We start from the raw sequence: 27,790 nt of genomic DNA on the forward strand, positions 1-27,790 counted from the left end.
TGGTGCAGCCACTCTGGAAAACAGTATGGAGGTTCCTCAAAAAGTTGAAAATAGGGGCGTCTGGGTGGCTCAGTCGTTAGGCGTCTGCCTTCGGCTCAGGTCATGATCCCAGGGTCCTGGGATCGAGCCCCGCAACAGGCTCCCTGCTCGCCAGGAGCCTGCTTCTCCCTCTACTGCTCCCCCTGCTTGTGTTCCCTCTCTAGCTGTCTCTCTCCCTGTGTCAAATAAATAAAATCTTTAAAAAAAAAAAAGTTGAAAATAGAGCTACCCTACGACCCAGCAATTGCACTGCTGGGTATTTACCCCAAAAATACAAATGTAATGATCTGAAGGGGCACATGCACCCCAATGTTTATAGAAGCAGTGTCCACAATAGCCAAACTATGGAAAGAGGCTAGATGTCCATCAACAGATGAATGGATAAAGAAGATGTGGTATACAATGGAATATTATGCAGCCATCAAAAAATGAAATCTTGCCATTTGTGATGACGTGGATGGAACTAGAGGGTGTTATACTAAGCGAAATAAGTCAGTCAGAGAAAGACAAGTATCATATGATCTCACTGATATGAGGAATTTGAGAAACAAGACAGAGGATCATAGGGGAAGGGAGGGAAAAATGAAACAAGACGAAACCAGAGAGGGAGACAAACCATAAGAGACTCTTAATCTCAGGAAACAAACTGAGGGTTGCTGGAGTGGAGGGGGTGGGAGGGATGGGGTGGCTGGGTGATGGACCCTGGGGAGGGTATGTGCTATGGTGAGCGCTGTGAATTATTTAAGACTGTTGAATCACAGACCTGGACCCCTGAAACAAATAATACATTATATGTTAATAAAAAAATAATCTCAAGTCTAGTCTAGATTCTCATCTGGATCCCAGATGCAGCTTTTAAAAGCAAAGAAAAAAGAATTTTTTCAGATATAAAAGTGAGAGAGAAGACTTCATATTCTGACTCACGGTGTCCCTCCAAAGGAAAACCTGCACTCTTTATATACCCTGAAATCAGCAAAGATGTTCATTAAAGTCACTATTTCTCCTTGAGCATCATGCTCCAGCCTGAGCCAGAGGATAACCTGACTTCCCGGCCCTGGGCGTGACAGGCACCAGGGAACTGATCTCACCTGGCCCAGGACCTGTCCAGGTACCACCTAGCCTGTGCAGCACTCATTGACTTACCTTTCACAAAACATTTGTCAACAGGATCACTGCTTCTGTTTTTTGCTTTCCAGTTTGTCAGCCCCAAAGAAATGGAATAATGGAGTATTAAACACCTGGAAGAAAATTTTTATTATCCATGGGGATAACTAAAGTTTCCAGTGAATCTCTTCTATTTCTGACTATAACTCTTAATTAAACACCTTGACCCAGAAAGCATATGTATCATCAGGTAACACTTTAGTTGAGAATGGGACCCTGAGGTTTGCTCTGTTATCAGTTAAAAGAACTGTGAAAGAACTATAACCAAGCATCAAATATAAAAGCAGATTACCCTAAGAAGCAGCTGTTTGGGCCAAGCTGCCTCTGACCTCTGGGAGGTAATAGGAAGTCGGCATGCTCACCTACTTCCCAGTGGGTAAAAATCCGACAGACATACTTGCTGGCTTTCTGTGTAGCCTTGGGCAAGAGAACCCACCCACAAAGGGAACTATTTCCCTATGTGTAGAGAAATTTACTCAGAAACACTTTCTAAGGAATTGGTGAATGCTATACTAAGAAATAAGATTAAATCTGAAATTGTAGCAATTTGGAAACATGTACTAGTGACAAAATAATAAAATAGTCACGCTAGTCAAGAAAAGTGTATGCTGTACCCTTTAATATAGTGTTATACATCAATTATATCTCAATAAAACTGGAATAGGAGAGAATTATCCCTTCCCAGTGTACTGATCACCAAATCTCTACCAGGGGCCTCAGCTTTAGGGCAGGGGGTCCTAGAATCTATGTAGACATTTATCGTTGTCTACATAGGCTATTATAATGTCTGACACAGATCTGTACTGCTTTTTGAAAGTATGTCAATGTGATGTTTTTTAATTAACTGAAGTACTTAATTTTTTCACATTTTTTTTGGATTTTTACCTATTGTTTTTATTCTGTTCCAGGATCCCATCCAGAATAGTACATTACATTTAGTAATCATTCTCCTTAGGCTCCTCTTGTTTGTGACAGTTTCTTAGACTTCCCTTGTTTTTTGATGACTTTGACAGTTTTGAGGAGCACTGGTCAAGTATTTTGTAGAATTCCCTTAATGGAAATTTATCAGATTCATTACTCATGATTAGACTGAGGCTATAGGTTCTTGGGAGGAAGATCACAGAGGTAAAGTGATGTTTTCATCACATCATATCAAAGATATATACATGTTGACATGACTTATCATTGTTGATATTGGCCTTGATCATTTTGCTGAGGTAGTTCTTGTCAGGTTTCTCCACTATAAAGTTATACTTTTACCCCCTTTCCATCCTGAAGTCTTTGGAAGGAAGTCACTAGGTATAACCCACACCTAAGGAGGGGTGAATTCTGATCCCCCTTCATGATGGTGGAATAATTATTTGGAATTCTTCTCCCCCACTCATTTACTCAATTATTTATATCAGTATGGACTTGTGAATATTTATTTTATACTTTGGGTGATAATTCAATACTATTGTATTTATTTTGTTGCTCAAACTTCCAGCTTTTGCCACTGAAGCTCTTTCAATCAACTCCCTTGTTTCTTAGCCATACTCCCATCCTTGTGGGTTTTCAGTTTTGTTTTGTTTTGTTTTGAGCACTTCTTTTCTTTTCTAGCACTACAGGATACTCCAAGCTCATTTTGTACATTTCCTGCCACAGTCCAAGAATCAACCATTTCTCCGAGGAGCTCAGGTTCCTTTGTTGAAGAATGACTTAAAATACACTTTCACTTTAAAACATTATAGAAGTTATACTAACTTCAGTAATCATGGCCAGATAGAAGTTTTAAAAGTAAGAATGCTCTGTTTTGGAATGTTTGATATGTAACTCTCACCACCTGGAGGGATTGTCTGTAGCCCAGGGAAAAGATCCTTCTCTCATAATTGTTCTATAGATAGAGCTTTTTAAAATTATTGTACTCATTTACTATTTCTTTCTTGTTTCTCAGATAGTTTTCAGTATCACCACAACCATTAATGACACTTCTATGATTTACTATCATCATGAAGCATTTCTGAAGGAGCTTATATAAGAACTTCTGTCTGTGAGCCTCAGTGACTCTGTGCCATTCCAGATCCCTGAGTGGCCCTCTCTCCTCTTTTATGTCCTCTGCTGGGCTTCTTTACATGACAGTATTATCACATACTCTAAATCATTTCAGGATATCATCTGCATGAAAAGTCCCTATTTGACATAAGGCTCCCTTGAATGGCTTACCATTCATTTTATGAGCCTCTGGTGCCTAGATGCTATAGTTTCTATGATCTGTGGCTATGGTATTGAAAGAGTGTGCATTCTCAAATACTTCTTAAAATATTGTTTGGGCAGGGGCACCTGGGTGGCACAATCAGTTGAGCATCCAACTCTTGGTTTCGGCTCAGGTCCTGATCTCAGGGTTGTGAGATTGAGCCCCCTCGTCAGGCTCTGCGCTTAGCACAGAGTCTGCTTGGAATTCTCTCTCCCTCTCCCTCTGCACCTCCCGCTCATGCGCTCGCTCTCTCTCTCTCTCAAATAAATAAATAAATCTTTAATAAAAAATATATATAATGTTTGGCCAGGTAGGAACTAGGTATTTTAACTACTGGCTGTCAAATAGTAAGAGCATTTTTAGCGTAAGAAACTTGGGATCCTTAGCTGAAGAGTATTTTAATTGTGATTGTTTAATGAAAATTGTGCTAACAATAAATAGAAAGAAATATAAAAATTAATTTGAGTGTTCTTCCTTTGCCGTGTCACTCATTTTGGCATTTTCTCAGGATGGATTCCCATGTAGAAATTCTGTAGTTGTTGACACATATGTTTTCTTGCAGAAGTCATCACAACAATTATATTTAGTAAGAGACCCAGGTCCAAGAAAAAAAATTGTTTTTAAGATTTTATTTATTTATTTAACAGAGAGAGACACAGCGAGAGAGGGAGCACAAGCAGGGGGAGTGGGAGAGGGAGAAGCAGGCTTCCTGCTGAGCAGGGAGCCCGGTGATGCCCATGTCAGCCTCCATCCCAGGACCCTGGGATCATGACCTGAGCCGAAGGCAGAGGCTTAACCAACTGAGCCACACAGGCGCCCCCCACAAGTCCAAAAATGTAATTAGGTCTCTGCTTCTGATTTCAAACCTGCCTCAGGAAGATACAGTATTTCTACAAAAGTGAACACCAAATTTATTTTGTTTCTGATTTTGTTTTTGCCTTTTTAGTTGTTGTTAATTTACCCAGAGAAGAGTATATACAGTTCCCTTACCCCACAATTCCACTTCTGATTGGAATCTGCATATCAAAGGAAATCAGTCAGGCTCATTGAGAAAAAAGTCTACTCTACCCAACTTAAGCAGAAAGAGATTTATTAAAGGATTCAGGATGCTTATAGAATCATTGGGAAAACTAAAGAAACAGATTCTGTGCTGAACTTTTAAGAAAGACTATCAAAGCAGCACTGAAGAGGCAGGCCACCGTGGGAGCTGCTCTCTCTTCTACAACCAGAGGTCTGGTGCTTCAGTTCTCCACCAACTCCTGAGCCATAGCTAACAGTAGGGGACTGCATGATCAGAAAGCTGTCATTACTACTTCCCACTCTAGAGTCACACTGTGGGCTACAAGCTGAATCAACAAACTAGAAGCCTTATTCTTGCCTTTTAACCCTTCAAAGCAATTCGCCAAATCCTGAGATCTTTGTCACTGTTACGCTTGCTAGGAGAAGTAGCAAAAATCAAGCGCTCTGCCTTGGTGTTACTTCTGACTTTGAATTGACAGGCCCTAAGTCACATCAGGGATTTTAGCCAAAGAGAACCCCAGACGTGTAGCATTTGCTTCCCAGTCTCTGGAATTTAGGGAGGCCCATAGAGGGCAATTGGAATCATTCATATCCACCAAAAAAGTTAGAAAGAACTCACTAGGAAGAGAGAAGTAAAAATGTAGGAAGGAAGTAGAGGAAAATAGCAAAGACCCACAGTCCTAAAATTTCATTTTAGAATGCCAGTAGCTATGGAATGCAGAATATATTTCTATCATTTACCTTAATGTTCTGTTTTTTTAAAAGAATTCAAAGTCCTTGGGAGCCTGGGTGGCGCAGTTGGTTGAGCATCCAACTTTTGGTTTCTGCTCAGGTTGTGATCTCAAGGGCATGAAACTGAGCACCGTATTGGGCTCTGTACTTTAGAGCAGAGTCTGCTTAAGATTCTCTCTCTCTCTCCCTCTGCCCTTCCTATTTGTGCGTGCTCTCTCTCTCTCTGAAATAAATAAATCTTAAAAAAAAAAAATAATTCAAAGTTCCAAAATTACTGGATACATTACTTGATAATAAGTATTAAAACTATAGGGGCGGGCACCTGGGTGGCTCAGTTGGTTAAGCGACTGCCTTTGGCTCAGGTCATGATCCTGGAGTCCCGGGATAGAGTCCCACATCAGGCTCCCTGCTCAGCAGGGAGTCTATTTCTCCCTCTGACCCTCCCTCCTCTCATGCTTTCTCTCTGTCTCATTCTTTCTCTCTCAAATAAATAAAATCTTTAAAAAAAACAAAACAAAACTATAGGGGCGCCTGGGTGGCTCAGTCGGTTAAGCGTCTGCCTTTAGCTCAGGTCATGATCCCAGGGTTCTGGGATCGAGCCCCACATCAGGCTCTCTGCTCAGCGGGGAGCCTGCTTCTCCTTCTCCCTCTGCCTGCCACTCCCCCTGCTTGTGCTCTCTCTCTCTGTCAAATAAATAAAATCTAAAAAAAAAAAGTATTAAAACTATAAAATCTTATAGTATAGACTACAACTATTGAGCTGTGATTTAAAAGGGAAATTTAATTAGTAGATGCTGAAAATAGTTATGCACAGTTGAGGTACAATTTAAAAATTTTTTAAGTAAGCAAATCTTAGTGCAAATACTCTATAAATTAAGAAATGAGATAAATAAAACTAATCAATCCTGACTTTTTCTCTCTGCAACACTTATGTTATTTCTGAATATTTTTTATTTCTATAATGTTTGTCTTAGGTTTATTTTCTGCTTTATCTCTGAAGCAAGATTCAATTCAACAGATTTACTTGAGTGCCTTCTTTAGATAAGACTTTTTTTTAAAGATTTATTTATTTATTTTAGAGACAGAGAAGGTTGTGAGCGGGGGGGGGGGGGGTGGCCAGGGTTGGGTGGGGGAGAGAGAGAGAGAAGCAGACTCCCCGCTGAGCACGGAGCTAGATGTGGGGCTCAATCCCATGTCCCTGAGATCATGACCTGAGCCGAAATCAACAGTCAGATGCTTAACTGACTGAACCACCCAGGTACCCCAAGATGAGACATTTTTAAAGAGTATGACCATTACAAATAAGTGTTCAATGATGGTGAGGTTATTAAAAGTAAGTGCTTAAGCATAATAGTACTAAGGGCTTACGAGTTCTTGAAACTTTTAAGTAAAAAAGTGGTAATAAAGCAAGCACAAATGGATGCATGTCGTTAAAAGCTGCTTTTCCTTATTTGGCCTCTAAGGTGATAAGGACAAACCCTCAAGAGAGGATGGACCAAATGAAGTCCAGGAACTAGGCCACACACAGAAGCCTTGCTGACTGTCTCAACTTTACCCAACCCAACACCAGGAAAAGCTAGGTTGGAAGTTAACAAATTCCCAAAATGACTTCTTGTTCAGTGGTGAAGTAAACTGGAATATTTGTCAGAGGACATATTGGGCAGAGGAAAGGAAACCAGCACTTTTGGGAGATCTGATCTGACCTAGCCACAGACTGCTGGGGCCTAGAAGCAATGGCAGGTCTGTGTGGCAGTGACAGGCCTTGGTGTGGTGTTCTGGGCTAAGTGGTATCTGCACATATTAGAGTGGCCCCTTGCATGCAATGATTAGCATTCATAGCTTTGGCTGAGAATGGCCCTGTAGTCCATGCAAGGCACGTAGTAAATGGTGGTGACTTTGTCAGAGGAAGAAATTGCCTTAGGCTTGCTATATGCAGCCGAGTGACCTGCACCAGCACTGCGTCTTTTTCTCTGAGACCTCTAATAAACAGTAACTCTTATAAAGTGTTCATGTTTTTCTTATTTTAAAAAAGATCATCAGTAAGAGAGGAAACTTCAGTGAAGGTTGAAAAAAGCAGTTTTGAATTATGTGTCTGTTCACGGAAAATTCAACAAAAATGTGATTTGGTAGAAGGCAAAAATGTGTACAGATATTCTCAATCTTTGTAAATGTGGGAAATTATCAAGTTCTTGGAATGGATCTCATTCATATGTGAGGGTTCTGGCATATTGAATCTTGTGTACTGACTGAATCTAGAATACTCTTATTTATTCTACTTTGTTTTACTGCAGTGACAGCCCTTGCTTTTCTCAGCCAATATCTCACAGCACCTTGGTTTTCTCAGCCAATATCTGATGGATAGATAGCTGCTGAGGTTTACAAAAGCCTTAAAATGTGGATTTTACATATATAAACTATGGAATTTTTTTTTTAAGTTGAAGTTATTTTAAGCCAAATTTAGCCCACATCTACTTATTTCTGATGGAAAATACTAATATTTAGATGATTAGTAGATAAAATACTTTTATTTTCAGTTCTGCATCCTGTAGTGTTCTTCTCTATACTTTTATAACTGTGATCTTCTAATTTACAAAAAGCTGCAATTCAGTAGTTAATGAAATATTTCCTATATATTATATACCAAAAAAAAAAACATTTGCCATGAAAAAACTTTGAACAGTGTTATTTAAAATGGAAAGACTTTTCTTCCTGCCCCAAATGAAATATTAATTCAGCTATATACTACTGTGACCTTGGAGAGCAATACCCAACACATCCTATCAATTTATTAAAGGTCGGGTTTTTTCCATGATATGTTTTATTCAAGTATATAAACTTTTTTAGGTCATTCATCATAGTGACATGTAGGCACTTTTTAATTGCACTATTTAAACTCTAAGCACAGTGTCAACAGAGGCTTAGGGTGTGGTGTTCTCATTTCTGAAACCTGTGGGCTCCACCCTCAGTCTGTCTTGGCTGCACTGAGGGCAGAGTGCTGGTGGCTCGTCCTTATCAATGACTCCCACTCACACCAAACCTAGTCACATGGCCAAGCCAGTACTGGGGGGGTTACCAATGAGGAAGTTCCCTGAGGATTGCACCCTCCACTGTTGGCCTCCCCAGCCACGCCCTTAAACCTGCACACCTGGCAAGGAGGGTGAGGTAGGACCCAACCAAGCACAGCATAAATCTGAATGGAGGATGAAGTCAACTCTCTCTCTCTTTAATTAGGTGCTCAAAAGGCATTGTTGTCATTATGGGAAATAATGTTGTGATACGGAATAACCTGGGTGGGAAACCAAAGTCATTTGGAATAACTAGTAAGAGAAAGCCTAGGAAGGAGCCCTTTGAGGTAGGGACCTGAATGATGAGGTGGAGCCTGTGGTAAAAAGCTCTGAGAGACACACTTTCCAGTCAAAGAGATCAACTATTACAGAGAAAAGGATGAAGTTGGTATGTTCAAGGAGCAGGAGGGAAGCTAGTGGGGCTGGGGCTTAGTGAACCCAGGGGCCATCACAGAAGATGAGCACAGAGGGGAGGCAGGCGGCTTCATACCAAGTGTGATGGGGAGCCTTTAAGCTTTTAAACATGGGATGGATGTGATCTGATCCGTACTTTGAAAAGATTGCTTTGGCTGCGCTAGATGAAATGGAATATCGAGGCACAAGACTACAGGAAACAAATGAGGAGGCTGTGTCAGCAATCCAGAAAGATGAGACTGATGGCTGGACCAGAGTGCTAGTGAGGAAGTGTTAAAAAGCTGAAAGGTTGGAGTCTGTTTTAAAGATGGAGTGCATGTTACTTGCTGATGATTGGGTGTGGGGTAGTGGAGGGGGAAGGGAGGATGAGTATGAGGTTATTGGTTTGGTGGTTGTCGGTTACTAAGACGGAGGGGACTTGGGAGATTTAGCAATGGGAGCCTAGAGTTCCAGTATGGCTTTGTTAAGATGGAAGTCCCATTAAACACTGAGCTGGAAAAATCAAATTTGATATGAACTTGTAGTGGAAGAGAGATTAGGACATGAGAGTCAGACACTGGGCCCAGGCAGGAGTTATTTCCTTTATTTTTCACAAAAACGCTGTAAGATAAATAACATCTAGCTACTAGAAGCAGAAATTAATGAAAGCCACTTCTTTTTTAAATTTTTTAATTCCACTATACTTAACATGTTTGTTTCAGATGTACAGTATCATGATTTAACAATTTCATATCTTACTCATCAAGATAAGTGTACTCTTAATCCCCTTCATCTATTTTCCCCACTCCCACCTCCTCTCTGGTAACCATCAGTTTGTTCTCTATAGTTAAGAGTCTGTTTTTTGGTTTGTATTTTTTTTCCTTTGTTCATTTAATGAAAGCCATTTTTTTTTAAATTAAAGGATTTTCCTCCCATAATGTAATAGATAAACCAGTGGAACAGAAAAGACAGTCCCAGATGCATAGAAATTTTGTAAATAATACACATATTTCAGAAAAGTGGGAAAAAATTAACCATTTCAGTAAATTGTGCAAGGACAACAGATGAGCCATCTGGAAAAAAAAAATTGGATCTGTATCCCTTATCCCACACCAGGATAAATTCCAAATGGATCAAAGATTTAAACATAAAAGCTAAAACAATTCTAGAGGAAATCACGGGAAAATTATCTTGAAGTGAAAGTTTTTTCTAACTGTGAGTTAACATCCAAAAGCTCCAAAAGAAAATATTAATAAATTCTATTAAATCTGCACAGTAAAGTCAAAAGTAGAGCAAACTGGGAATATATATTTGCAATCCATATTACAAAGCCCATCTCTCTAATATGGAAAGTGCCCACAGAAAAAAACAGAGAAAAGTCAATAACCCAAAATAAAAATGAGCAAAGGTTATGAACACACAATTCATAGATAAAAAGAAGCATATAGAAAGATACTCAATGTGTCATAATGCAGAAAGGCAAGTTTTAAAAACACTATTATCAAATTTGCAGAAATCCAAAACTTTAGTAACATTTGTTTGGGGAGGCTAAGGGGAAACAAGCACCCTCTCACATTGGTGGAGGGAGAATAAATTGTTACTACCCCCATAGAGATGGCTTTGTTAGTATGCATAAGTAAATATGGGGGGGAGCTGTGCATGTGTGCAGGAGTATAAATTTTAAGTGCATTAACTCTTTGACCCAGCACTTCCACCTCTTGGAATTTATCCTACAGGCACACTTACATACATATAAAGTACAGGGTTATTCTTTGCCTCATTGTTTGGGATAGTAAGCATGGAAACAGCCTAAATGGTCATCATTAGAGGATTAAAATTAAATTATAGTACATCCATATAATAGAATGCCATACAGCTATCTATGCAGTTACAAAAAGAAGAATGAGGAAGCATTCTATGAACTGATATAGAAAAAAATTATGACATTGGGGCGCTGTGTGGCTCAGGTGGTTAAGTATCTGATTCTTGATTTCAGTTTAGGTCATAATCTCAGAGTTGTGGGATTGAGCCCCGCATTGGGCTCTGTGCTAGACGTGGAGCCTGCTTGGGATCCTCTCTCTCCCTCTGGCCCTTCCCCCTCCCTAAAAAAAAAGAAAGAAAAATTTATGACATTGGTTATATGCAAAAAACAAGGAGCAGATTTGAAATGTGCTATATTCCTTGGAGAATATATACATGGGGTGAGGAGGGAGGAAGAGGGAGATAGAGGGAGAGAGAGAGAAACTGAGGAAGGATATGTAAAATACAAATAACAGAGAATATCTGTGTAAGCATATGGGAACTAGGAGAATGGAGGACAAGAAGGGGAGGGAAACTTCGTTTCACATATTTCTGTAATACTTTAAAATTTTGAATTATATATATTATTTAGAAAAATTATAGGACTCTTTATGCACAGTTATTGCTATTGGAATTTTTAAGCATTACAACTATTTTGGAGAGCAGTACATAACATATAGCAATAAAGATATACTCTTTGACCCAGTAATCCCTAGAAATTTAACTGATGAAAAACAAAAAAATTCACACACACACACACACACACACACACACACACACACACACACTGTTCTTCATGGTAGCAGTGCCTTATAATGGCGGGGGGGGGGAGGGGAAGAAGCAACCTAAATATCCAGTATAAGGAGAATTATTTAATTATGACATACTACATGATAGAATATTAATCTACTTGTAACTAAAGACCATGAGGAAACAATTCATTCGCCAAATATTTATCATGTGTCACACATTGTTCTGGGTGTTAGGGATACAACAATAAATAAGACCAAAAAAAAAAAAACCCACAAAATCTATGTGCTGGGGCACCTGGGTGGCTCAGTCAGTTAAGCATCTGCCTTTGGCTCAGGTCATGATCCCGGGATCCTGGGATCCAGCCCCACGTCATGCTCTCTGCTGGGTGGGGAGCCTGCCTCTTCCTCTCCCTCTGCCTGCCCCTCTGCCTATTGTGCACACGCACGCACTCTGTCTCTGTCAAATAAATAAAATCTTTAAAACAAACCAAATCTATGTGCTAATGGAATTAATGGAACATTGGGGAAGACTGACAGCAGACAAAGAGATACAGTATAAGAAAGTAATGGTGGTTATGGCTTTAAATAAAGTTGGATAAGGGGACAGTGAATGTTGAGTGGTTACTCTTTTTACCTAAGGATCAAGGAAAGCCTCACTGAGAAGATAATATTTGAGAAAAATTCCAAAGGAGGTGAGAGAACAAACCATGCAGGTGTTTGGGGGAAGAGTATCCCAGGCAGAGAGGGTGAGTGCAAAAGGCTGCAAGGCATGGGCATGTTGGCTAGTTTACAAAACAGCAGGGAGGCCAGTGTGGCTTTTCATACATTGTAAATGAAGATAGGAGGAATAGGGTCAGTGTTCTGGTCATGAGAAGATCTGGAACTTTGTTCTAGTTTTCTATAGCAAAGTCTTCAGATTTTTCTCTACATGTGATACATGTCATACACTGGAAGTTTCTGAAGAGAAGAGGAAGTAACTGTAAATGCCTGTGTGAAAAGCAAGAAGTCTAACTCGTCTGTTAATGGATAAAAAGATGGTGCACATCTGGAAATAGTTGAGAAGTGGAAAAGGTGGGACTCCATGAATGGATGTGGAAGGTGGAGGGAAAGGAAGAATCTAGAAGGATTCTAAGGTTTGGGCAACAAAATACATGGTATGATTAAATGAGATGAGAAATTTAGGAGGGTGAACAGATTTGGAGAAAACTAGAAAAATTATATTTGGTTTTAGACGTGGTGAGTTTGAGGTACCTGTGAGTTAACAAAATGTAGAAAAGGAGAAAACTGGAATGAACCCCATGGTGGTGTCAACTCATAGTTTTCAAAATAGATGAATGGATGAATAAACAGAAGTAAATGTGTATTACTGTGTGTGTGTGTGAGAGAGAGAGAGAGAGTGTGTGTGTGTGTGTGTGTGTATGTATGTATTCCCTAGCTCTGTCTACTAAGAGGTCCTGAGGCAGTGATACTCTGGTAGCAATGAGCACATTTAGCACCCAGATATTAGCTTTTAAATATCTGAAAGAAACCAGGGCTCCTTGGTGAAATCGCTGATTACAGTTTTGGATGAGAGAAAATATAAGATGAGCTTTGAACATTTCATTATATCAGAAAGTAAGAACATTCTCAGAGAACAATGGAGACATCAAAAGGATACAGGAGCTAACTTGCAAGGGACTGATACTAGCAAAATCTGGGACAATTTGAACATGAAAATAAATAATAGTTATGGATTATAGTCCATAGTATAAGAATCCATGAGTCCACACTCATATATAAAAATGAATGAATTAAAAATTTGACAAGGGGGCCGCCTGGATGGTTCAGTCATTAAGCATCTGCCTTCGGCTCAGGTCATGATCCCAGAGTCCTGGGATCGAGCCCCACATCAGGCTCCCTGCTCAGCTGGAAGCCTGCTTCTCCCTCTCCCACTCCCCCTGCTTGTGTTCCTGCTCTCACTATCTCTCTCTCTGACAAATAAATAAAATCTTTTTAAAAAATTTGATAAGGAGTAGGATATTTACATAGTTTGAAAGTATCTACCCCACAATATTTTTTTAAATTTCAGAAGGAAATAGCTGAGAAGCCTGGCAGACATCACCTTAATCAAGTAGTAAGTGAACATCATTCGTAATGGGACAAATTGAAATATTGTACCAACTATTTAAAAGAACATAGCATCAATTTTGTGTTATTCTTACCAGTGATACATAGACTGGATCTCAGCATGACAAAATATCAAACAAACCCAAATTGAAGGTTTGTGCACTACAAAATTACTGGCCTGTATCCTTCGAAATGTTAAGGTCATGAAAGTCAAAGAAAGGCTGAGAAACCCTTCCAGATCGTAGAGGATTAAAGAGACATGACAACTCAATGCAATACATGATTCTGAATTATCTCCTTTTGCTACAAAGGACATGACTGGAACAATGGGTGAAGCATGAGTGGGGTCTGAGAATTAGGTGTTTGTTTCTTCTCTTTGATGGTTGTATAGCAGTTATGTAAGAGAAAGTCCTTGTTTGTACAAACTTATTCCCAAATGATTCAGGAAAAAAACATTCTTTGTACTGTATTTAGAACTTTTAATAAATTTGAGGTTGTTTCCAAAAATTTCTAAATTATCAAAAAAGCAAATAAGAGGTGAATAAATGGAAATAAGCGAAGCCCATACTTTCTAGAAGGTTGGCAGGAAGAGCGCAAAGCAGGTTACCAGCTCAAAGGAGACTGCTCTGAACTTTCAGAGTATGCTAGTTTGCTAGTCTACATGTGAAAGCTGGTGTTTGGAGAGTGAACAGATAGATGTAGGATAGGCAGTAGTCATTGCAAAAGAAAGACCTGTAGGCAGTGGGTATCCTGGGTGCCCAGGTTAGGTGGGAAGTTGAGGGTGGGTAAGAAGCTCAGTGGACTGTCAGCTGGTGTGGCATGCAGTCCTATGTACTGAGGTAGGCGGGCTGGAAATGGAACAAATTCATACGTGAGAAACTTCCTTCTCTCTGAGAAATAGAGTTGTCTTCTAAAAATGACCCCTTGTCTCTTCTCAATACAGTAAACTGAGTATGGGTTAGTCTTTGAAATTGAAATTACTTTATTATAAAATACTGTAAAGCAATTTAATATTTTTCTCAGTAATACTGTTTCTAGAACAGATATTCTTAGGATTGCAGAATTTAGAAAATCACCATTGATATTTCTGAAAAAAACCAGTAAGCTGTATATGTTTGCCTTTTGCCTAGGTAATTTGTGTTTTATTTGGTAGAGTCAGAGTAGGTAGAATATGTACCTGTACTTCACAAACAGATGATTTATAAGCCATTGCATTAGGTAAGACGAGTTTCTAGGCCAGTTACTCAGCCTAGAGTGTGAAACCCTGATTCAGAAGGAAATCATCCAAGAATGATTAAACACTGTTCCCTGTTGTTTCAATAGGGCCCGATACAGTAGTGCTGTTTACTCTCAGGTTCATTTACTCTAAACTGGCTCCCACATTGGGAGTATAGAACCCTGAAGCTTATTCTCATTTCTCCTAAGAGTGCCCATAACTGGTGCCATTTCAGATGCAATGGAGGGTTCTTACTCATTACATGCAGTGCAGCCTCGGGGTTCAATTCCCTTGCAGAATCCTGGTTGAGAAAGGCTGTGATGACTCTTGCTTTTGCTGACATACTATTTGGTGATCCACAGGAATCAGTGGGATACTATAACTTACCTATGGCACTATCAAAACTATGCCCCTTGTGTGCCTTGTTCCTTACTCTGTTCTCAGTCATAGACCTTTGTCTCTTCAGGTTTCAGTGCTGAGTAGACACAGAAAAGTGAGAATACCAAATGACCCCTCATTCGAGAGGAGTTGGGGAATAAATTGAAAGAAAACAAAACCACAATCAGCCCAGGGCTGCTGAGTTAATTTGGCACATTTTGAGTAATAAACTTTCTTAGCTAATATTCTTGCCTCCCTCCTTTCCTGCTTTTATTTTGTTCTAACTTAGTATTTCACTGGAATACTAATACTTCCCTTCACATACCTATACTTTAGAACAATGTAGAAGTCTCGCCTTATGAATTACCTGTAGAAAGCATTTTAAGTACCTGTTACTGTTCCTGAGGGTAGGAACTACAGCTTATACCTTCTATCCCCAAACAGCCTTAAAAAAATACTTGTTAATTAATTCAACTTGGTATACCAAGCATATGTGGATCATCTGTAATGTATAAAGCTCTGAGCTAAGAGTTGTGTTGGGTACATAAGGAATAAGAAATACAATCCCTGCCTCTGAGAAACTTCTAGGCATCTTTTCATATGTCTGTTGGCCATCTGTTTGTCTTCTTTGGAGAAATGTCTGTTCATGTCTTCTTCCCATTTTTTAATTGGATTATTTGGGTTTGGGGATTTGAGTTGTATTAGTTCTTTATGTATTTTGGATACTAACCCTTTACTGGATATGTCATTTGCAAATATTTCTCCCATTCAGTAGGTTGACTTTTATTTAGTTTTGATGATTGTTTCCTTCACTGTGCAGAAGCTTTTTATTTTGATGTAGTCCCAATAGTTTATTTTTGCTTTTACTTCCCTTGCTTCAGCAGACATATCTAGAAAAATGTCACTATGGGTGATGTCAGAGCAATTACTGCCTGTGCTCTCTTCTAGGATTTTTTTTTTTTTTTTTGGTTTCAGGTCTCACATTTAGGTCTTTAATCCATTTGGAATTTATTTGTATGAACGGTATAAGAAAGTGGTCCATTTTAATTCTTTTGCATGTAACTGTCCAGTTTTCCCAACACCATTTGTTGAAGAGACTACCTTTTTCCCACTGTATATTCTTTACTCCTTTGTCAAAGATTAACTGACCATATAATTGTGGATTTATTTGTGTATCATCAGGGAAATACAAATTAAAACTACAATGAAATATTACCTTATACATGTCAGAATGACTAAAATAAAAAACCCAAGAAACAACGAGCGTTGGTGAGAATGTGGGGAAAAGGAACAGTTGTGCACTGTTGGTGGGAATGCAAACTGGTGTGACCACTGTAGAAAACAGTATAAAGTTTCCTCAAAAAGTTAAAAATAGAACTACCTTGTGATCCAGCAATCACACTACTGGGTATTTACCCAAAAATACAAAAACACTAATGCAGAGGGATACATGCACCCCTATGTTTTTAGCAGCATTATTTCAATAGTGAAATTATGAAAACAGCCCAAGTGTCCATCAAAAGATGAACAGCTAAATTAGAGGGGGGTATAGCTATACCATAGAATATTATTCAACCGTAAAAAAGAATGAAATCTCAGGGCACCTGGGTGGCTTAGTCAGTTAGGCATCTGTCTTCGACTCAGGTCATAATCTCAGGGTCCTGGAATCGAGCCCTGCACCAGGCTCCCTGCTCAGCAGAGAGCCTGCTTCTCCCTCTCCCTCTGCCTGCTGCTCCCCCTGCTTGTACTTGCTTGCTCTTGCTCTCTCTCTGTCAAAAAAATAAATAAAATGTTTTTTTAAAAAAGAATGAAATCTTGCCATTTGCAACAACATGGATGGAGCTCAAGAGTATTATGCTAAGCAAATTAAGGCAGAGAAAGACAAATACCATATGATTTCTCTCATATGGAATTTAAGAAACAAAACAAATGAGCAAAGGAAAGAAAAAAAGAAACCAAGAAACAGACTCTTGGGGCACCTGAGTGGCTCAGTCGTTAAACGTCTGTCTTCGGCTCAGGTCATGATCTCAGGGTCCTGGGATCAAGCCCTGCGTCGGGCTCCCTGCTCCCCGGGAAGCCTGCTTCTCCCTCTCCCACTTCCCTGCTTGTGTTTCCTCTCTCGCTCTCTGTCAAATAAATAAAGAAAATCTTTATTAAAAAAAAGAAAAAGAAAGAAAGAAAGAGACTCAACTATAGAGCACAAACTGGTGGTTACCAGGAGGGAATTTGGGGAGGGTGGTGAAATAGGTGCTGGAGATTAAGAGTACAGAGCACTGGGTAATGTATAGAATTGCTGAATCACTATATTGTATACCTGAAACTAATATAACATTGTATTTCAACTATACTGGAATTAAAATTAAAAGCTTAATGAAAAAAGGGAAAATAAAGAAACTTCCAGGCAAAAAGTAGAGAAAAAAGATCTATTCAAATGTTTATAATACAGAGCAGAATGTGATAAGAACTAAAATAAAGGCAAAAAAACCCACTTTGATTACAAAGAAAAAGGAAGAATTGTTTTCACTACTGGAATGAGAGACATCTTCATGAAAGATATGGAATTTGAGTTTGACTTTGAAAATAAACATACTTAGACAAGTGGAAGTGACAAGGAATATCAGATTAGTTGAGAGAAACTAATGGGAGCCAAGACTCGATGGGGAAATGGTTGTAGGAACTTGATCTTCTTAGACTCACACACATGTGTCGAGACATGTATAAGTCATTAGGATACCTTTGAAGGTCCATGATTAGTTGAGTGACATGATTAACTCTATCCCTTAAGGAGGGGTTAGAAAAAAAAGGAAGAATGAGGTTATGAAAATTGTTGGGCAACAAAGGTCACAAGCAAAACAAGATAATGATAACAGGACTGAGAAGGAAGAATGATATTAAAAAGATAAATATGAAGGTAAAATGGATAGGCTGTAGCAACTGGATGTGAAAAAAAGGAAATAAAGAGTGCTCTCAGGTTTTGAAACAGTGACTGAGAATGGTAGGGGCCATATTACACAAAGAGGTAATGCATAGGAGGAAGAACAAGTTTGGATCAGAAGGCATAGAGCTTTGGGAGTCCTCTGCATAATGATGGTAAAGTAATGGAACTAGATGAAATAAGATACTGGCCAGTGACATTTGCTCTGTATTGATTGGACCTAAATAAATACAGCAGCGATTTTAGTCTGTGTACCTTACGGAGCATAGATGCATTTGTACAACTCTTTGCCAAAGACAGACTCTAAAACTCTGAATAAATCCTCTATTCTGCAGGTTTGAAACTTTTCTTTTCCCCTTCCCTTCCGTCCCTTCCCCTCCCCTCCCTTTCCCTTCCCACATTCAAAAGAATTAAGTTGACCCTTGCCTCACACCATACACAAGGGTAAATTCAAAATGGATCATTGACCTAAATGTAAGAATGAAAAACTATAAAACTCTCAGAAAACATAGGAATATAGCTTCATAACCTTATATATTAGGCAGTGGTTTCTTACATATGACACCAAAAGCATATGCAACAAAAGAAAAATACATAAATGGGATTTCATCAAAATTAAAAACTTCTGTGCTTCAAAGGACATCACCAAGAAAATAAAAAGACAACCCAGAGAATGGGAGAAATTTTTTGCAAATCACATATCTGATAGGAGACTTGTATCTAGAATATATGAAGAACTAATACAACTCAACATAAAAAGATAACCCAAATAAAAAATGGTCAAAGGATTTGAATAGACATTTCTCCAAAGAAGATATACAGATGTCCAAGAAGTACATGATGACCAACATCATTAGTCATTAGGGAAATGCAAACCAAATCCCACAGTGGGATACTACTTCACATCCACTAGTATGGCCGTAATAAAAACGGCAGACAATAATAAGTATCAGTGAGGACGTGGAGAAATTGGAACCCTCATACTCAGCTAGTGGGAATGTAAAATGGTGCAGCCACCTTGTAAAACAGTTTGGCAGTTCCTCAAAAGTCAAATATAGAGGGGAAGGGAGGAGCAATATTAACAAATCAGTTCTGTGTGGTATATTATTTAACTAATGGATTCTGTGTGGTGCTTTCCTGAAGTGTTAGGTGATTGTTGAGGGCCTGGGTACAGGGTGGAACCATGACAGAATGGATCCAGTTAGAGCCCCCATTAATTTTGATCATTCCATTCTTTGTCCATCCTCTTCTCTTTGCTTTCTCATTCTTATACCTCGCAACCCCAGAGACATTGCCACATACACCACGAAAACATTCCCCAATGACCTTAGTCCTCTTGCTCCATTCACTCACAGGTGGGAATTCAGGCAAAGGTCCACAGAGGTCACAGACGACATACATACAGTTCTGTTATATCCTATATATTACCCCATCATGTCCTAAGGAAGACATTTTCTCTTAGAGATTTTCATTTTAGTATATTTTTTTAAAATCTTGTGTTAAGTTGCCTCCATCTTTTTCTTGGGTAAGGACAACCCAGGATTGGCCCTTTTTTGTCTATGATGTTCTTGTTCACAGCTTTTCTTGAAAGGCATAATACAATCTTAGGAACAGGGTTGCTGTGTGCCTATCTTAGGTACTTACACTGTGCATTTTTTATTGGTATACCATGTTTTATTTGTCCCTGATATCTTTGGAGTTTTTCTGAGAAATGGATCAGTAATGTAGCATCAACTTAGTAAAATACATTTTAAGCCTTTAAAAAAAATGTTAAACATAGAGTTACTATGTGACCTAACAATTCCACTCCTGGGTATATAGCCATGAGAATTGAAAACATATATCCATGTAACTCCTACACAGATGTTCCTAGCAGCATTATTTCATAAATGCAAAACACTGGAAATAACCCCAAAATGGAATATTCACCAACAAAAATGAGTGACGTACAATGTGAATGACCTTGAAATCATTATGCTAAGTGAAAGAAGCCAGACACAAAAGGCCACATATTGCATGATTCCATTCATGTGAAGTATCCAAAATAGGCAAATCCATAGAGACAGAAAGTAGATTAGTTGTCTCCAGGTACTTGGGGGAGGGGAAGATGAGGAGGTTGCTTTAATAGACTGAGATTTCCTTCTGGGATGATGAAAATATTCTGGAATAAGATAGTGTTGATGGTTGCAGAACATTGTGAATGTACTTAATGCCACTGAATTGCACCTTAAAATGGTTAAAATGGTAAATATTATGTGTATTTTCCACTTACTGCTTTTATTAATGGGGTGAATTTTATGGCATGTAAATTATGTCTCAAAGCTGCTATAAAAATAAAAGGCATAATAGCTTGGATTAATCACCAGGGAACTGTGCTGAGGGGCAAAAAATCCAATCCCAAAGATTATATACTAGATCATTCTGTTTTTTATAACATTTTGAAATGGCAGAATTTTGGAAATGAAGGACAGATTAATAGTGTCTAGATGTTGGGATGGGGTGGGGAGATGGTGGGAAGTGGGTTATATAAGGCAACCTAAGGGATCCTTGTAGTGATGGAACTGTTCACTTTCTTGACTGGTGCTGGATATGGGGTCCTACACAGGTGGTAAAACTTTATAGCACTGAATACATGCACGAACACATGCACACTAGCACAAGTAAAATTTGTGAAATCTGAATAAGATTGGTGGATTGTATCAATGTCAATATCCTAGTTGTGATGTTGTACCATTATTTGCTAGTACACTAGTGGAGGAAACTGAGAACATACGAGCTCTATAGCATATCTTACAATTGTATGTGAATCCACAATTACTCCATAAAAATTTCAGTTAGTAAAAATGTATAAGAATAACTATATATCTTTGAAATTCTGTGGGCAAACTTCTATTAACATATAAAACGTACTCTTCTTACTCTTGTCTTGGCCCAGTTATAATCTTATTTCTACAAGCAATACCCAAACTCAAAGTTTGGGATGGACCAAACTTACAGCAGGTTTTGTTTTGGTTTGACTTGGTTTGATTCAGTAATGCAGTATTTTCCAAAAATAAATAGGATGTCTGAGTGAAGAAAAGGCTTTTTTCAGCCTTTTTTGGCATCCTTTAGTTAAGTCACTTTTAGCGAAGAAAGATTGTTATTCCTTCCTGTTCACTGATATTAGAAAGTTTATATGTCACATTTTATTTTATCAAAGAGAAAATATGATTTTTTTAAATGAATAAAAACCACATTTCTGTGCAGGAGAAATCATCCTGTTAACATCTCCTCATGTTACAAAGATAAACAACAGGATTAACTGTTTACTTTAGGAGCGCAGTGTGGTTGTTTTTCAGGAGAAGAACACAATGTCCTGCTGTATCTGGTTTCCCGTCTGCTGAGTGGGTTGGTGGAGCTGGGGAAAGGCCCTCCACCCACTCAGCCCTCTGCTGTCTCTCCTGCTTTTCTTCCTCTTCCCTCCCTCTTTTCTGTGACTCTTCCTCCCCCCCTTCATATCCAAACTCTCTTCTCTTCTCCCCCTTCTCCCTCTCCCTTTTCCTTTCTCTTGCTTTTTCCCCCTCACTGTGTCCTTCAATTTCTTCCTTAAAATGGAGGCTTAGTAAGAAATTATGTGGAGAGAAAGAACCTTGTTGATCTTTAGAGGCTGCTTAAGTTGACACTGACCTAGAAGAAAGCGGCGGGACTGACTCTGATTCCGGGAATTCTTGGTGGACTGCTAAGAACTGCTCCCATAACCCGGGTAAACATCCCACATGTTCACGTAATCTCCTCTCTCGGTGTACACGCATACACACACACACACACACACACACACGCATACACACAAGTCTACTGTTTCTCTTGTGTTTCTATGAAACTGAGCCAGTGAGTGAAAGGAAGGGGAAAAATGAATATTTTTCAAAAGTTGGGGAGGAGCATTTGAAACTTCAAAGAGGAATTAAATTAGAGTCTCACTGAAACTCCCTCCACAGATCAACAGTTTTGTTTTCCTTATTCCTTGTGCTTTGTTCTTGCTTTTGCAGATTAACAGTACATGAATTTTTAGAATTCTTAAAGTATTCTCTAATTAGCATGATCTGCCATGAAGCTGGTAAGAGAAGGAATAAAACATTCTTAAAGACAAATATTAACTCCATAATGGACTTTTATACCTCCAACATGCTATGAATGTGAACAGTGAACCTCTTATCTGTATTCTTTTATGCTGCTGGGAATGTACTGTGGAATGTAGTTTCATTTGGCACCAGTTTTAGTCAGTTCTTCCAACATGGTCCCGGCCTCACCCTCATGGCTCAGAAACGCATAGAATCAAAACCCTGCCAAATGACTCCTGATGGCTGAAACAGGAGATTCTTGAACTACTTTTTTTTTTTTTTAAAGATTTTATTTATTTATTCATGAGAGACAGAGAGAGAGAGAGAGACAGAGGCAGAGGGAGAAGCAGGCTCCCCGTGGAGCAGGGAGCCCCATGCGGGACTCGATCCCAGGACCCTGGGATCATGACCTGAGCCGAAGGCAGACGCTTAACTGACTGAGCCACCCAGGCATCCCTTGAACTACTTTTTGACTGCTATCTTATTCTGCCCTCCCCCTCTCCGCCGCCCCCCCCCCCCCGCTGGGAAGGGGAGGAGTGGGGTGTGGCTGGCTGGGGGCAGGGGCAAACTGAAGACCCTGGGTATTTTCATGATTGTTTCTTGCTTCACCCAGAGTAGAGCTTTACCTTTCAAACAGAACTGCAGTAGCTGGATGACAAGGGCAGCATCACAAGGCCATTCACAGGTTGGTTTCATGTATGGCAATGCCATTCCTGTGTGGGATAGTGTGGCTTTGTGCTGTTATCAAGCACTTTTCTCCAAGCCTCTTCACCAAGGTGCACATACGTGCTTACAGACTTAGGAGAGCTGCCACCTGATTAGAGAATAATCTTATCCATTAACTGCATTTGTCATAGTAAATTTGCCTAGTGGGCAAAGGAAACCAAGATTTTGAGCACAGATTAAGTACAAGCTTTTAGTAGGTGTGAAGTAGACTTAAGTAAATCTGGATTGTACAGGTGTGTAGCCAGGGGCTCACATCCATCAACAGCAGAGCTCAAGGGCGCCTGGGTGGCTCAGTCGGTTAAGCATCTACCTTCAGCTCAGGTCATGATCCCAGGGTCCTGGGATCGAGTCCCACATCAGGCTCCCTGCTCAGCGGGGAGTGTGTGTTCCCTCTCCCTCTGCCCCTCCGCCCCTCCTCCAGCTTGTGCTCTCTCTCACTCACTCTTGCTCTTAAATAAATAAATAAATACTATTTAAAACAGCAGAGCTCAAAACAGAGCCCCTCTTCTGTAGACCTGCTGCTCCCCTGCACCACATGCTTAAAATCATGGAAATGGGAAGAGGGATCTTACGTGGATGAGAGTCTACATTTTAGACATGGGTGAAACGTTGATTTTAAATAAGTGGCATTCACTTGCCAGATCTTTATTCCAAGAATTTTGAATGTCAAACTGTCTCATGGAATGAATACAGTTCTGAGGCTCTTATTCAAACCACTAACATCCTACTTCCTCCCTGTGAGACATTTTCTCTCTGCTGTTCTAAGTTAATCACTTCTAAAAATAGCAGTGTCCCTCTCATGATAGGCATAGGGTACCTACCAACAGTGCTCAGTGCCAGGTGGAGTGTGAAGTGTCACCTGTGGCCTGAGGCCTAGCTTGCCCATCACCGGCAGCACAGATTTGGTATTACTGAATGTGCACATCTGCCTTGTCCAGTGAGTATTCTAGAGCAGGAAAGCAAAAGGGTATACTCAACTGCTTCCCAAAGTAGAAACTCAATTTTATTAACACTGACCCATCACATAACTTTAAAATGTCAAATCTCCTGGGGCACCTGGGTGGCTCAATCGGTGGACTTTTGGTTTCAGCTTAGGTCGTGATCTCAGAGTCATGAGATCGAGCCCTGCATCAGGGTCCATGCTCAGCACAGATCTGCTTGTCAGCCTCCCTTCCCCTCTGCTCCTCCCTCTGCTCTCTCTGTCTCTCAAATAAATAAATAAAATCTTTTAAAAATTAATAAAATAAAATGTCAAGTCTCGGGGTGCCTGGGTGGCTCAGTCGTTAAGCGTCTGCCTTCGGCTCAGGTCATGATCCCAGGGTCCTGGGATCGAGCCCCGCATCGGGCTCCCTGCTCAGCAGAAAGCCTGCTTCTCCCTCTCCCACTCCCCCTGCTTGTGTTCCCTCTCTCGCTGTGTCTCTCTCTGTCAAATAAATAAATAAAATCTTTAAAAAAAAAAATGTCAAATCTCCTAATTTTCATGTGACTTGGCTAGCAGCTAAGTTCACAGTATTTCAGAGCTTACTAAGGACAGTGCTGGTGTCTACTGGTTATCCTGCTGAGCATGGCCATATGTTGTTACAGTGTCTGCTCAGAGACCTCAGATGCTGTTCTAATCTATCTTAGACTAAAATAATTGAAAAGGCCTCTAGAGAATTAGCAGGAAATATGTCTTACAAAAGAGGACTGTCAGCCAGAGAGTCACTATGGTCTGTCAGTGGTAGTGGAAAGGCTGGAACTCCAACCCCTCCACTCCACTGCCACCCTGCTTTGAGTTGCATCCTCCACTGAGCAGTTTGGATTTCCATGTTCTGTGTTAATTAGCTCTGTCCTGTCTGCTAAATGGCTCAAGTCATTTGACCAGCCTTTGGATTGTACAGCTTCTCTAACCCACATCTAGTCTGCCTGTCCCTGAGGCTGCCTTTACTCTCCACTACCGCCTACCTCCTTAGAGAGCTTAGGCCAGTGTAGACTCTTCCCTGACCCTTACCCACCATCACTACCGAGTTCTGTCTCCTCCTTGAAATGTTTTCCTAATGCATACTCACATGCTGATAGAGGCCAAAGAGGCCAAGAGAGAACAGCAGTTGTATGAGGGTTGGGGATCAAAGGTGGGGGTGGGGGCCACAAGATGAACTGACAAGCTCGTGCCTCATCCACAAGTGTTGACCCAGTGCTGCCAGACAGCAGTAAATTGGAGTTTTGTATAAAATCTCCCAGTGTTTGGTATTTGTTAACTAATTTATAAATGTTTTAACACTGTATAAGCCAAAGAAAACATATCAACCAGCTGAACATGGCCTGTGAACACCACTTCGTAACTTCACTATTTCCTATCAGACATTTGTCATTGATTAGAGCAATGAACTCATACTGGTCTAAGGAGACCTTCTCTAAAATTCTCTGTTCAAGCCATCCTCCACCCTGTCCCAAGCATTGTATTTCTGAAACAAAAATTTTTATCTAACACCTTTTAGTGTCACCCCTTTGTTGACTCATTGATGGCAGGAGGTGGGTGTGCTGGCTAGCACACATGCCAGTTATTTACCATCTCTGCTCCCCTATCAGGTCAGGCTCCACAAGGCCATCGTCATATGGCCTTTACCCCCAGCCACTGTCAGGCGTCACTGTGCCAGCCATGTCCAACCACGTGACTCCACCAGAATGATGCCTCTCTTTCCTTCCCCCAACCCAGTGCTTTCCTCCCCATTCCATTTTCTCCTTTCTTTACAAATTCTTATCAACATTTTAATTTTATTATAAATGTAACTTTGATTTTAAGTTAAGAATAATGCATTGAAAAAAAGAATAATACATTGAAATCACCAAATATTAGTCTTTACCTTCTTATCACTTTCCTAATATTTTCTTTCTTTCTTTCTTTCTTTTCTTCCTTCCTTCCTTTCTTTCTTTCTTTTCTTTTCTTTTCTTTTCTTTCTTTCTTTCTCCACCCCCCTCTCTTATTTTCTAGCCTTCTCTCAATTTCTTAAACATGAAAAAGCTCTATCCCATCACAGGATTTTGTATATGCTCTGTTCTCTCTTTTAAGTCCTTTTCTCTCAACCTTTTGCATGATTGGCTTGTCCTTCTTCAAGACTTGCTTAGGGGCGCCTGGGTGGCTCAGTTCGTTTGGCATCTGCCTTCAGCTCAGGTCATGATCCCAGGGTCCTGGGATCAAGCCCCACAACAGGCTCTCTGCTCAGCAAAAAGCCAGGGCACTGTTTTAGTGTACAGTGAAAAACCCATAAGTGTCATTGTTATTAAGAATCTTATGATGTTTATATCATCACTCTGTGGACCTCTGTGCCTCACTGCATCTACTGTACTTCTTTTGTCTGACTTGGTAATTTTGTACTAGACTCCTTTATTGTGTTCAAGCAAATCAAGATGTCTTTTAGGAAAAAAGGGACAACTCACACTTAAGTCTACAAATTCAGAATGGAAAGTTTCCAGATATTCCCAAAACTTATAAATAATGGCTAAAGAGCCATTATGTTTTCTTACACAGCACATGCTATATATCCAGAGGATCATTATTTCTTTTCTTTTCTTTTTTTTTTTTTAAGATTTTATTTATTTATTCATGAGAGACAGAGAGAGAGGCAGAGGGAGGAGCAGGCTCCCAAGGAGCAGAGAGCCCGATGCGGGACTCGATCCCAAGACCCTGGGATCATGACCTGAGCCGAAGGCAGACGCTTAACCATCTGAGCCACCCAGGCGCCCGAGGATCATTATTTCTCATGGAAGTACATTGAAGATAAAAACGGAAGACTGGCTTCTGGAATAGCAGAGTGAAGACACAGTGGATTCTCTCCCTAATAAACATTTTAACTGGAGAAAGCTTAAAAACACTAATAATTTAAAGCCTCAGGAAATTTTCTAAAGGCATATAGTAAATGGAGAAACACTCCATCAATAGAATCAAGAGAATCTACTAAATTTTAGGAAGAACAAAGAGTCTGTGGCCCTTGAGCCATGACCTAACCCCCCACCAACCCAATATGTCTTATGAAGACTATTGTGGGGCCCTTACTCTAGGACTGCAGTGAGGATGTCCCCTCTCCCCGCAGCTCACAGTCTAGGGTACAGTTTCACTGTAGGAGATCTCCTAGCCCATGTTGTATCTCTACCCCAAGTGTGGTAGGTCAAGAATACTTGCCCAATTGTCCTACCCCAATTCACCCTTAGGCTAGAAGCACCAGAGAGACAGCCCCAGACCAGTGCCACCACCACCACCCCCAGAACCCACTTTAGAGCAGAGGTGTAACTCCAGGAGAAGGGGACACTGTCTTTATCCTCCAGTTCTATGAGTGACTCAGAGGTTCTGCCCAGAGGAAAACAGGTTATAAGGAAGAAGGACTCTAAGGCACTGTATGAGAGGGCTGACTTTATTTGGAACAGAGTACAATTCTGTGCCCAAGGGCATTGTTGAAAATAATGGGGATCTTGGTAAAGAGCAATTCCAAGAGTGCCTGTAACTCTGTGATACTATATCAACAAGGAAATGGCCAAGCAATCAGAAGTTTAACAGCATCAGGGAAAAGACACAGCCTAGGAGAACCCTCCTAGTATCACAATAAAACTTTCGGAGTCAAGAAGGGTGTGCTTGGCTGCACCCAGTTAGGAGCAGTCAGAGCAACCCACAGGGTGCAAGCCTCACTGACACTGCAAGCCTCAGCACCACCTCCAGCCACCCTAGATGAACAATAAGCTGCTCTGACCCAGGAGCAACTCTTAAGAAGCCAGACTTTAAAATAAATGACACACATCCCTGGCAGTCTGGCAGGCCCAAGGCCATACCCTCACAGGAGTGATTAAAGAGGGGCAATATAAGCCCTGCCTAATGGAGAGGGATGAGGGCAAAAACCTACTTCCTTGAACTATAATAGCAATCTCCAAGGTATGTACATCCAATGGCAAAGAGTAAAAATCTAACTTCCAAGGGGTTTAAATCATAACCTTTCACCAAAAAGTGGCTTATGCTGACCTAGGGGCATGTGAAAAGATTAAAAACAAACCAAAAAAAAAAAAAAATTGGGGGCAGGAGCATCAGATACTGAAGCCTGTAGGAAAAAGTAGTTCAGACAAGCCAGCAAACAACTGAATAAACTACCATGCAAATAACATCAACCCC

At 40.1% G+C, this 27,790-nt stretch overlaps 1 protein-coding gene and 1 long non-coding RNA gene across 2 annotated transcripts in view; both read left to right on the forward strand.

Moving 5' to 3' along the window:
- Positions 1–27,104, forward strand: part of LOC145720895 (uncharacterized) — a 52,053-nt gene extending 24,949 nt beyond the window's left edge. The window contains exon 2 of the long non-coding RNA XR_014144159.1: positions 26,223–27,104. This is a non-coding gene — a long non-coding RNA (uncharacterized LOC145720895). The remainder of the gene's footprint in view (positions 1–26,222) is intronic.
- Positions 1–27,790, forward strand: part of SPIDR (scaffold protein involved in DNA repair) — a 408,727-nt gene that overhangs the window by 319,660 nt on the left and 61,277 nt on the right. The gene's annotated exons all lie outside the window — the stretch shown is intronic.

The sequence above is a fragment of the Leptonychotes weddellii genome, chromosome 4 (genome assembly GCF_054177405.1).
Source record: "Leptonychotes weddellii isolate Sample4059 chromosome 4, ASM5417740v2, whole genome shotgun sequence".
Taxonomy (NCBI): Eukaryota; Metazoa; Chordata; class Mammalia; order Carnivora; family Phocidae; genus Leptonychotes; species Leptonychotes weddellii.